This window comes from Seriola lalandi, unplaced genomic scaffold, assembly GCF_002814215.2.
Source record: "Seriola lalandi dorsalis isolate HSWRI2012SDOR001 ecotype SW California unplaced genomic scaffold, Sedor1 jcf7180002054854, whole genome shotgun sequence".
In the NCBI taxonomy this organism is placed as follows: domain Eukaryota; kingdom Metazoa; phylum Chordata; class Actinopteri; order Carangiformes; family Carangidae; genus Seriola; species Seriola lalandi.
This window is the reverse complement of record NW_019525407.1, coordinates 600,076-612,818: the sequence shown is the minus strand read 5'-3', so window position 1 is coordinate 612,818 and position 12,743 is coordinate 600,076. Positions and strand designations below refer to the sequence as shown.

The 12,743-nt window shown below is 39.7% G+C and overlaps 1 pseudogene across 1 annotated transcript in view; it reads right to left on the bottom strand.

Moving 5' to 3' along the window:
* The window catches only part of LOC111670451 (zonadhesin-like), a 13,195-nt pseudogene extending 3,935 nt beyond the window's left edge, over positions 1–9,260 (bottom strand). The window contains exons 1-23 of the transcript XR_015438529.1: positions 8,987–9,260; positions 8,697–8,837; positions 8,453–8,495; positions 8,051–8,189; positions 7,639–7,780; positions 7,114–7,304; positions 6,758–6,999; positions 6,357–6,504; positions 5,620–5,726; positions 5,310–5,322; positions 4,653–4,797; positions 3,935–4,184; positions 3,707–3,866; positions 3,536–3,622; positions 3,261–3,349; positions 3,062–3,169; positions 2,644–2,788; positions 2,320–2,572; positions 1,986–2,207; positions 1,731–1,858; positions 946–1,212; positions 166–218; positions 37–81 (exon numbers count right to left, since the gene is read on the bottom strand). The product of XR_015438529.1 is annotated as a zonadhesin-like (transcript). The remainder of the gene's footprint in view (positions 1–36; positions 82–165; positions 219–945; positions 1,213–1,730; positions 1,859–1,985; positions 2,208–2,319; positions 2,573–2,643; positions 2,789–3,061; positions 3,170–3,260; positions 3,350–3,535; positions 3,623–3,706; positions 3,867–3,934; positions 4,185–4,652; positions 4,798–5,309; positions 5,323–5,619; positions 5,727–6,356; positions 6,505–6,757; positions 7,000–7,113; positions 7,305–7,638; positions 7,781–8,050; positions 8,190–8,452; positions 8,496–8,696; positions 8,838–8,986) is intronic.
* Between the last annotated feature and the right edge of the window lie 3,483 nt (positions 9,261–12,743).

Genomic DNA, 12,743 nt, shown 5'->3' with positions numbered 1-12,743 from the left:
CTTACTATACTATGATGTTTTTTGGCATTTTTATGCCTTACTATACTGTGACGGAGGAGGCGCAACACGCTCCCCATTCACCTACAGGAGATACAGTATGATTATTATATGTATGATTATCTATACTCCACAAATCAATGGTGCTTCATGAGAGAAACTACCGACCAGGACGGTCTTCCTCGGCAGGAAGCGAACATTGACGCCGTAAACATCAATGTACATCCCCGGAAATGCTGCACTTGTCAAACTCTGGAGGACGACAAGTTCATTCAATGATTAAAATGGGTTTCGGATTCAAACAACGCCAAGATGTACAACAGGACATTTATTCATCAACTCTTCATGTACATTTTAAAGTCTCTCGGCTGTGACATGTGACTCACTGGTGGGTTTGCAGTAGAGGTCTCCATCTTTCAGCACACTTATCTGTCACACACACACACACACACACACACATTGTCAGTGTATGATTTTGAATACAGTGATGTCATATTTGTTTTATACCTGCTTCAACTAAATGTCAATGAATAAAAGTGCAATATAATTCTTTAATTAACAGTTAATCAACAGTTAGGAATGATGATGTGAACAGTTTCATTCATTTGTTTATTTTATGTCTTTAGCACTGGGTGCATGTCATTTCTTGTGCCAAAGCACATTGTGCTACATTTCTTGTATCAAAGATGTTATACAAACTGAGTTCATTCTTCTTCTTATTAAAGGTTTGTGGAAAGAACCGTGTAATTTGGTACCGAGCAAACAATAAATGAACGAGTTTAAAAGGAGCCAAGGAAATTGTTTAGAAAAAAAAACCTTCTATATTTTTTTCTTCTCTGTTCTTCTAATCATTTTGTGAACTCTCAGATCTATTTAGTGAACTCTTCAGTGGGTTCTGACTGCAGACTGCCTGGTTCTCTTAGTTGAACTGTGATGGTTGTAACTTACGACAGAAGGTGTTGTTCCTCCAGCTGATGGTGACGCCCGCGCTCTGACAGGCCTGAGCGTACGCCTCCGTGTTGTCGCACAGCGTGCATGCCGTCATACTCGCACATGTCGTAGACGCAGTTACCCAGGAAAGCTTCCGGGGGCACCAGAGAGTGGCAGGGCTTGAAGCGGTCGGAGAGGATGACCTCGGCGCACTGAGCCTCAAACAGCTTCTCTTCTTCTGCTGTGCAGTTGGGGTGGATGTCTGGACGAGTGTCCGGCTGACAGCTGCGGAGGAGGATGTTTGGATGAGTGGTGTAGGAACTTGTGTTATTCTAAATGACGATGTTTTTAAATCTGTCTGTGTCACATACGATAAGATCACTGAGTTCACCCTGTTAATCGTCAGTATGTTGTTATTGATCGATTACTGAATGGACCTACCGCTGTATGAAGAGACATTCGTCATCGCTGCTTCTGTTATTTTTATTTCAGATTATGTTCCTCAAATACCTCATTTTTTACACACGTCTTCTTTAACCCACAAAATCTTTTTTTTATTTTTTTTTATTATTATGAGCAGAACTGGCTTTCCTCATGGGTAGTAGTAAGTTCTATCTGCATTTGAACTGTTCTAAATAAAAAAACATTTACATATTTGAAATGATTTTGATATTGTAAATGTAGAATACATTTAGGGTTTAGGGTCAATCGACACAAAGATCAATAGAACATAAACATCTTTCATAGCATCTATAATAAACTGATTAGAAGATGAGACTTTGATATGGTTGTAATCCACTGACCCAGGGTCACTGTCTCCTTCTGATTTCCAGCTGTTGCCCAGTTGAATCACGTCCTTGGCGGGTTTCTTGTTGGGCATCAGGTTGTCATCAGACGAGTTGTGGTTGTAGTTCCCACACATGCCGCACAGCTGGAGAGGAGGGAGGTGGAATTACAGTTAGACCAGAACACCAAGCAACTAGAATTAGAGTGATACATGTGGTGAAACCTTTTGTGTCGGACTGTCTGTCATTAAGGCTGATGTGACGTCTTCATACCTTGTTGAAGTATTCTCCAGGAACAGTTATCTCCAGGACCAAAGTTTGTGTCCAGCAGACTGTAGGATCCACTGGTTATCACCTTGGCTCCGGCCAAGTCGACGGAAACTGGTGTACGCACCCGTCGTCCATTCAGCGACATCAGTATGCATATCCATTAAGGCCTGTAAAAAAAAAAATAGCCACTATCTTAAAGGGAGTGACTCTGGTGGTGTTACACACCTAGAGTATTAAAAAGAAAAAAGGATTTGAAACAACGTGGATTTATTTTTTTTGTGTGTGTCTCATTAAAAATGATGAAATGGTGAAAATATAGGTCAAATTCATCCTGTACCTCCACCAGAGTGTACGTGCAGGTGCCCATGAATGGTGCATCACGTCAAAGGTGTAGTAGTGAGGATCTCCAGCCACATGAAAACTACAACAATAAGACTGAAGGTCACACACAGCTTCAGGTGTGGTGATGAGTTTACCTGTTGAATGGCAGTCCAGTACTCCTTCCACCACTTTACACTCCTGAGCGGGGCTGCACTGCCAGGGCTCGCAGGTGATGTTGCGGTTGCCGTTACACTTGCAGCGCTCTGAGCTCTACCCACGCATCAACAGTGCAGATAAATAAGTTCAACTCATATGTTCAAACTGCAACAACGTGAAAATCATTCCCGCTGAGTGTCAGCACCTACCGGCCTGTACTTTCCATCTTCATCAGTGCACCTCAGAGTCTGAGGACGGCTGGTTGCAAGAGCCACCGGGGCCCGCAGGATCCTGACAGCTGGGCTGGGGACAGGCGGGGCACTTCAGAGCTGGAGGGAGGAAGACAGCATTATTTTTAACTATATACAATTTATAGTTTTTTAATGAGTCCCTTTTGAACCAGTGTGAACTCAGAATTTAACATGACACTGAGACCACTAATAAAGGTGAGGTATTCACATTGAAGTCAAGGCAAAACTATACTCTATATGTTTTTTATTAATTCAGCTTTTCATTAGTAAAAGGAACATTTTCTTACAATGAAAAATTCTGTCTTTAAAATGTAAAACTAACACTCTCTAAAGTGAATGATCAACACAGACCTAACATGCCATTCCTTCCTGATAAACCTGATAGTGATTCGTACACACAGTTTCCAAAGTACTGCTCAGGGGGCACCACCGAGTGGCAGGGCTTAAAGATACCTGAGGCAGTTCTAGTATCAAGGGCCAAGTTCAGCATTTCTGGGCTCCTAAACAATATTTTTTTCAGAGATTGTGATGCCAGTGGTGATGATGAGTGGATGTGGTCTACAACCGCAGTTGGTGGGCTTCTGGGCCTCCTCCTCCACGTCGTCATCACAGTCTTCCTGTTCTCCGCCATTGGTGCAGCTAGAGAAAAGGTGGAGGATTAATTAGAACAGAATAAAGTGATTGTGGTGGGTTTGACTGAAATCTATATGAATAAATCTATATTTTCCTATTTATCTATATCCATATAATTCTATATAATATCTATATGAATAATAGCTAAATCACTGTTTGATAGGTTTGTATTCATACAGTGATGTCACTCACTCAGGCCGTGGGTCAGTTCATTGGTGTTAGCAGCTGGTGTATTGTCTGGTTTCAAGTTGTCATCTTTTGAGTTTCCATTGAAATTACCTGCAACAAATACAGAGACTCACTAGAGTGATCGGTCAACATGGCTTCTGGGGGACACGACTCATTACTTATACTGGTTCTTACCACACAAGCCACAGAGCAGGCCATTGTAGGAGGTCGGCACGGTGACGTCGGCGTGGTGGTTACCATCGAAACGCACCCTCAGGCCGAAGGAGGTCTCGAGTAGAACAAACTTTCCGCTCAGGTAGATCTTGACCGGACAGTGTGGAGGCGCCATGTTTATCTATTTTGACTTGTCGCAGCAGGAAACTAATAAAATGAAAGTTAAACTCTAGATCTGACATGGCACACACACACAGCAGAATGTTAATTGCCGAGGATGACAGTCACACCGTTCACATTGATCACCACAGCTCTGACGTAGGAAACCTTCTTATTACTTCCTCTGTGCTCGTTCTGGGTGTCCACAGTGAAGTACGGCAAGTCGGAGGAGACGTTGCAGGGTTGGTCAGGGTGTAGGAGCAGGCTCCCATGTAATTGTGTGTGCGTTTGTCAAACGTGTTGTAGTGAGGATCACCAGATACTGAGCAGATACCGGTTCCTGAACAAGAGAGGTGAGAGTTTAGACTTCACGCTGATGGGCTCTTTCCTCACTTCTGTCCACAGTGATGTTAACCTGTGCAAATTAAACCTGAGACTTGTTCCTTATTCTGGAGCTTGAAGAACAAAAATGCGTCTGGACTGAAAGCACAATATCAGCTGATGACCTCAATATTATTTCTCAGTGTGATGATACGGTAACACATTACACTGAAGTCGGCTGGTTTTAAATAAACATTTACTTAAAGAAAAACTTTCCTGTAGCAGGTTTTTCCACTGAACACAAAAAAATGAAGCTACACATAATTCTAATTTATATTTTCCTCATACATTACATATTATCTCACCCACCCACAGTCCATCAGCTGTTAAATAGAATCTATAATCAGAGAATCGCTAATGCAGTTTAAGTCTATGTGTGTGTGTGTGTGTGTGGCGCGTTTGTGTTGTGTATGTCTATGTAACATACCCAGAGGGCGGCATTCATATTCTCCATCTTGTAGCTGGCAGCTCTCAGTGCTTGGTTTACAGCTGCTGTTGCGACACTGGATGAGACCTCCACTGTGACACACACACTCCTGCTCGCAACCCTCCAAGTACCATTCATCATCCACCTGACAAACACACGGTGAAGATTACACACCAATCAACAAAAAATGTAATTGTTGTAGTTGTAGATAAATGGATGTGGTTGTTTGGGGAGGAGAAGGGAAGACCAAATTCCTAGAAAAGATTTTTTTACATTTAAATATGAAAGACATGAAAGCATATCCTAAATAACCCAACCAGCGAGAGGGAAGTCTGCTCCTTCCACCACACGAACACACACTGTAGTTTATTTTGACACAATTACTACACTCACTAAAGCACCATTTGAATTACTCTGCTACTGATAATAGTCACAATATTTTCATAAGACTATAATGTTTATATATCTGTTATCTATCATCTATTTTTATTTTATGTGTGTGTGTGTGTGGGTGTGTGATTCAGAGTCCACTGCTGTTCCTATGATATTCCATGAACAAGCTATAACTGTAATCTGAACCCAGATAGTGAGTCAGGGTACAAAACTGAAGCGATAAAAAATACGATAAAAGTATTCAGACTGATGTAAGTACCACACCCTGGAACTCCCCCTGCACACAGTTAAGTGTTAATAACTTTAACACTGTTAAAGGGACATTCTACCATTTTTTAGCGACTATCCCTGATGATGTCACAGGCGTCTGGATCGTCATGTCAAGATAATTATATTTGTGTCTGTATTCTGATTGCACTAATCATTTTTCACATTTGTTTTCTCAAAATAATGCATGAGTCAATTCATGGCTTGGCTTGGTGTGGCTTAGTCACATGCCTGAGTATCCAAAGAAGTTTTAAAAAAAATTCATATATTCTCAGATTACAGCGAAGATGGATGTGTGTAAACTCACGAATCATCCTCATCCTCTTCTGTTTGCCAGCTGTTCGCAAAGTCGTTGACATTTCCTACCAGGGTGCCATCTGGTTTGGTGTAGTCATTGTAACATGGATCACAATACTCGTTGTTGTGTGAGGTTGTTCTGAGTGTGTTTTAGAAGCTTATTTTCTGGTTCATCACTTTTTTCTTTTTAAGTTTTTTTTTTTTGCCTTTAATCCGATAGGGAAGAGAGAGAGAGAGAGAGAGAGAGAGAGAGAGAGAGAAAGAAACCCCGGCCGCCACAGTTAGGTCATGTGTTGTCAAATTGATGAAGAGGTTTTTTGAGGCTGTTTGTGATTTGTCTGTTTTCTTAAGTTGCAGTGCTTTGAGCTCTCAGGGCCACTGCACATACAATCTGTGTGCAACTATTTTCCAGACAAAAAAGAGAAAAGTGCACTGTCATGTTTCAACAAGCCCACCTCTAAACAAACCTTTATACCAACCTGGGAACTGTGATTTGGGCGTGGTGGTTTCCATCCCAACGCACCCGTCAAACAGAAGCTACAGGTACAGTTCATACACATTTACAGTTTCCTGTCAGCTTTACAAACTGTGACGCATCACAGATCATAAGACACATGGATAAAAACCCAGCGCACAGGATTTAGATCTCCTGCTCTCTGGGATAAGATGACAAAGCACTGACGCTGAGAAAACATCTTTGATCCTTTTGACATATCAAACAGAGGAAAAGAATAAACTCATACTGACCAGAGTCCTTCTGGCCTTCATCATGGTCACAGTGATTCCATTCACAGTGACATAGAGTTTTCTCAGGTAGGACACACCTGGCACTCCTCTCTCCTCATTCTTCCCCTCCACTGAGAACCAAGGACCTGCGCAGGCAGCACAACACCTTCATATCAGCCTCTTCCACAGTTGAGGGAAAACATCAGAGAACTAGTTCTCTTGTGTTGCAAAGGTCAGATTAATTATCTCACTTTTACAAGCAGTTGTCATTGATCAGATTTCTCTCCATTCACATAAAACAAAGTTCAGTGTTTCCTAAACATCATTTCAGTGAAAATCAGATGTGACTTTATGCCTTTGTCAAATGTTGAGAAAAACAAACATGATAAAACTGTGTTCCTCATGGAAGAGATATATATTAAGTTAATATATAAATACATAAATGTCCTGTTCCTGCTGAGCCAACAAACTCAGCTTTTAGTTGATATCCACTTCAGTTCCCACTGAGCCAAGAGTAAGGCTTACCAGTGGGATAGCAGCCCAGCTCTCCATCCTGGAGTTTACACTCATGCATCGGGGGACAGTCAGAGGCCACACAGGTAACGAAGGGGGCGTCACACCTACACTTCAGCTTACAGTCCTCCACGTAAAACTCCTCTCCAGGCTGAGACACACACACATTTCAGCTGTGTTAGCAGGTAGAAGCTTAAACTAATAACATTGTGGGCACAGCTGGCCTGGACATCATGTGAACACACACACACACATCCCTCTGTACCTCATAATACTGGCCGTTGCTGTGTTTGCAGCCACATGAACTCTTCTTCACACACTTGCCGGCGCTCAGGACGTAGCCAGGATCACACACACAGGCTTCAGAGCAGGGCCCACCACAGGAGGGAGGTTTCCCAGAGCATGTCTGCTGACAGGGGTCTGCACAGGGCTAGACTAAAATCTAATGTTGATTCGCTCTCTTTCTTTCTCTCTCTCTCTCTCTCTCTCTCACACACACACACACACACACACACACACAAACACACAGACACAGGTGTTGTGTGTGTGTGTGTGTGTGTGTGTGTGTGTGTGTGTGTCTATCATAGTTGGACTGGCCATCAGGAGCACTGGGTGAAATCTGGCTGCATCTTGACTGTGAAAACATCCATAAAGTCAGTCTCTTTACCGGCCCTCTCTAGGTGCCTGTCATTCAGGGTGCGCAGAGCTGCTGTGTATCTGTATGCCCCCTCTCCCAGCTATCACTTATCCTCCTGTCATTTCTTCATCCATTCATTCACCCAACACTTACGGCAGAAAGTTTCATTCCTCCAAGGTCCGATGTTGACCCCACGGTCCTGGCATTCATTGACGTAGGCTTCAATGGCTTCACATAGAATGGGCTTGGCTCCATCCAGCTCACACAGGTCAAAGATACAGTCCCTGAAGTAATTCTGAAGACACACACAGGGTGTGTTGAGTTACACAACAATTAATTCTGTCTTTTTATCTTATGATTCACAACAAGGGTCGAATAAAATGAATATGAATAAATGAAATTAACAGAATTGTCGCTTCCTTTAGTTCACAGAGGGCACCAGAAAATGGCACAGCTATTTTAATGACATTATATTGCTCGTTTTTTTAAATTACGGGTGAACTTAAATTCTCAAAGTATTATATATCTGTATGTGTGTGTGTGGTGTGAATGTGTGTGTAGTTACATTGGGGTTGACTTTGGGATGGCACACGGCGAAAGGACCCTTTTTGTCCAGCAGGATGCCACAGTATCCAGAGCTCTCATACAGTTCCTGCTCTCCTGCTTCACACCCAGGGATGGTGGTGTTGGGTTTCTTATTACACCTGTTAATACAGACAGTCAGTCAGTTAGAAGCTCTGTGTGAACCACTGCACAGTGGATCAACAGGCAATTCATTGAGTACAGTTATGGTGTTAAGACCAAGCGGCAACCTCCGAAGCTAAAAAATGAAGCCAACACTGAAGAACCAGTTCCTCTAATGGCCACTTGAGGCCGGCTCTATCTCCAAACGTTTGTGCCTTGATTATTAATTTATATTCAGCTTCTGTGTGTGGGGTTGGGGAAGAATGCACGCAGTGAGAAACACCAGGGACCGGAGACACTGGCAGGTTTACCTTGGTGCCATTCACCTGTATGGGGAAAGCAGGTGTGAATAGCATAATGATTAATTACAGAGTTACCGGCCATTTAAAAAAAAAAAATCCAGTTACTAATTCCACTGTAATTGTGTTAGTAACTGTAAAAAAGCATTTTCAACAGTATGCTTCCAGATATGACAATAGTGTGATTGTTTTCCCTACCACCCTGTTTAACTGTGTCCCTCCTCTTACCTGCAAGGTGTACATATACATGTACGGCCTTCAAATAGGAGATAGTGGGCCTGTTATAGCGATTTTCATTGTCGGCATGGACCTCAAAGTACGGCAGAGCTGTCTCTATATCAGGGTTAATTTGAAGCAGGATGTATTCCACTTTGGTTAGAATTGATAGTTAAAGGACAATGGGTTAACTGTACAGCACAAACAGAGAAGTATAACGCAGTGTACAACCTTCTCGTCATTTACTGCTTTGCCATTACATTTTTTTTTTCACCAAACAATTATGTACATGGTAACTTAACTAGTAATGTCATACTTGGTGGCTTTGTAGACAGGGGTTGTTGGTTTTGCTGTTGTTGGTTTTGGTGCTGTTGTTGGTTTTGCCGTAGTTGGTCCAGCTGTTGTTGGTTTTGCTGTTGTTGGTTTTGGTGTAGTTGGTCCAGCAGTTGTTGGTTTTGCCGTTGTTGGTTTTGCTGTAGTTGGTCCAGCAGTTGTTGGTTTTGCTGTAGTTGGTCCAGCAGTTGTTACTGGTGGTACAGGAGTTGTTGGCTGAGCTGTAAATGAATTTGAAAACATCTGTCATTGTATTGAGTCGTCCACCCGCACAGGTCGCCAAGAGTGTCAAAATCACAATTTTACCTCAACTTTGGAGTTTTTATTTAGAAGACAATAAGCGGATTCTCAATGAATGTGTTTATTTACATTGTCTTTTGCTAGTTTTCTAGAAATTTGTTTAAAATTTTCACAAAAACTTGGATTTGACTATTATAGTCAAGAGTCCCAGAAGTGTCCTAACATGTGACATGTGCGATTGTGACAAAGTGGCCCAGGTATTGCTCAGTCACTGTCAAAGACACATCATACTAAATCTCTAAATTAACCTTAAATGACCCATGAATATGACTTTTTTGGGGCAATTTTATGCCTTACTATACTGTGACATTTTGTGCCTGACTATACTATGACGTTTTTTGAAGTTTTTATGACTTAATATACGATGAAATTTTTTGAAATTTTATGCCATACTATACTATGACGTTTTTTGCCATTTTTATGCCTTATTATACTATGATGTTTTTTTGTCATTTTTATGCCTTAGTATACTATGACGTTTTTTGCCATTTTTATGCCTTATTATACTATGATGTTTTTTTGTCATTTTTATGCCTTAGTATACTATGACGTTTTTTGACATTTTTATGCTCTACTATAATATGACTTTTTTTGGCTTCTTTTTGCCTTACTATACTATGAAGTTTTTTTGTCATTTTTATGCCTTAGTATACTATGACGTTTTTTGAAATTTTATGCCATACTATACTATGACGTTTTTTGCCATTTTTATGCTCTACTATAATATGTATTTTTTTTGGCATTTTTATGCCTTACTATACTGTGACGTTTTTTGAAATTTTATGGCATACTATACTATGACATTTTTTGACATTTTCACGCAATAGCACAAATTGAAGTTTTTTGGCATTTGCTATACTATGACATTTTTTGAAATTGTATGCCATACTATACTATGACGTTTTTTTGCCATTTTCATGCTCTACTATAATATGTATTTTTTGTCATTTTTATGCCTTACTATACTGTGACGTTTTGTGCCTGACTATATTTTGTGCCTGACTATACTATGACGTTTTTTTGCCATTTTTATGCCTTATTATACTATGATGTTTTTTGAAATTTTATGCCATACTATACTATGACGTTTTTTGCCATTTTTATGCTCTACTAGAATATGACTTTTTTTTTGGCATTTTTATGCCTCACTATACTGTGACGTTTTATGCCATACTGTACTATGATGTTTTTTCCCATTTTTATGACTTAATATACTATGACATTTTTTGAAATTTTATGCCATACTATACTATGACGTTTTTTGAAATTTTATGCTCTACTATAATATGTATTTTTTTGGCATTTTTATGCCTTACTATACTGTGATGTCCTATGATATTTCAAGGAATAGTATACTGATATTTCATATATCTTGTTATACAATGACTTTCCAATGCAGCAGCATCGTGGTGCGATGGTTAGGACTGTTCCCTCACACTGAGAAGGTCAAGGGTTCAAACCCTGATATCAGACTTTATAATCCTGTGATTTTTTTTGATAGTTTCACGCTACACTACGTGATTAGGTTTTTTGGCATTTTTATATGCCTTACTATACTTTAACGTTTTATGCCTTACAATACTATGCCTTACAATACTATGACGTTTTATGATATTTCACGGAGTAGTATACTGATATTTTATATACCTATATACCACTGAGTTACTGATCCAGCAGCATGGTGGTACGATGGTTAGGACTATAGCCTCACACTGTGAAGGGCAAGGGTTCAAACCCTGTTTTTAGGCTTTTATATGCTGTGACATTTTTGCGCCATCCTAAACTATGATGTTTTTTGACATTTTTATGCCTTATTATACTATGATGTTTTCATGACATTCTATGCCTAATGGACAATAACCTTTTATGATATATCATGGATTAGTATGCTAAGATATTCTTAATATCTTGCTTTACCATTAAATTGTGATGCAGCAGCATCGTGGTATAATGGTTAGGATTGTTGCTTCACAATGAGAAGGTCAAGGGTTCAAACCCTAGTTTGGGGCTTTACTCTCTTATGATGATTTTTTGATATTTTCACACCACAGTATACGATGAATTGTTTTTCCATTTTTATGCCTTACTATACTATAATATTTTATGCCTCACAATACTATGATTTTTTATGATATGTCACGGAGTAGTATACTGATATTTTATATACCTTTCTATAAAAGGCATTCATAATGCAGCAGCATGGTGGTAGAATGGTTAGGACTATTCCCTCACAGTGAGAAGGGCAAGGGTTCAAACCCTGGTTTCAGGCTTTTATATACTGTGACATTTTTGCGCCATCCTATACTATGATGTTTTTTGATATTTACATGTCTTATTATGTTTTCATGACATTTTATGCCTAATGGACAATCTTTTGTGATATATCATGGATTAGTATGCTAAAATATCCTTAATATCATGCTATACCATGAGCTTGTGATGCAGAAGTATTGTTGTACAATGGTCAGGACTGCTACCTCACACTGGCAAGGTCATGGGTTCAATCCCTGGTTTGGGGCTTTACTGTCCTATGGTCCTTTTTGATATATTTTTTTGCAATACTATACTATGACGTTTTTTGGCATTTTTATGCCTTACTATACTATGACGTTTTTTGAAATTTTATGCCATACTATACTATGACGTTTTTTGCCATTTTTATGCTCTACTATAATATGTATTTTTTTGGCATTTTTATGCCTTACTATACTGTGACGTTTTTTGAAATTTTATGCCATACAATACTATGACGTTTTTTGCCATTTTCATGCTCTACTATAATATGTATTTTTTGTCATTTTTATGCCTCACTATACTGTGACGTTTTATGCCTGACTATACTATGATGTTTTTTCCCATTTTTATGCCTTACTATACTGTGATGTCCTATGATATTTCAAGGAGTAGTATACTGATATTTCATATATCTTGCTATACAATGACTTTCCAATGCAGCAGCATCGTGGTGTGATGGTTAGGACTGTTCCCTCACACTGAGAAGGTCAAGGGTTCAAACCCTGATATCAGACTTTATAATCCTGTGATCTTTTTTGATAGTTTCACGCTACACTACGTGATTAAGTTTTTTGGCATTTTTATATGCCTTACTATACTTTAACGTTTTATGCCTTACAATACTATGACGTTTTATGATATTTCACGGAGTAGTATACTGATATTTTATATACCTTGAGTTAGTGATCCGGCAGCATGGTGGTACGATGGTTAGGACTATAACCTCACACTGAGAAGGGCAAGGGTTCAAACCCTGTTTTTAGGCTTTTATATGCTGTGACATTTTTGCGCCATCCTAAACTATGATGTTTTTTGACATTTTTATGCCTTATTATACTATGATGTTTTCATGACATTCTATGCCTAATGGACAATAACCTTTTATGATATATCATGGATTAGTATGCTAAG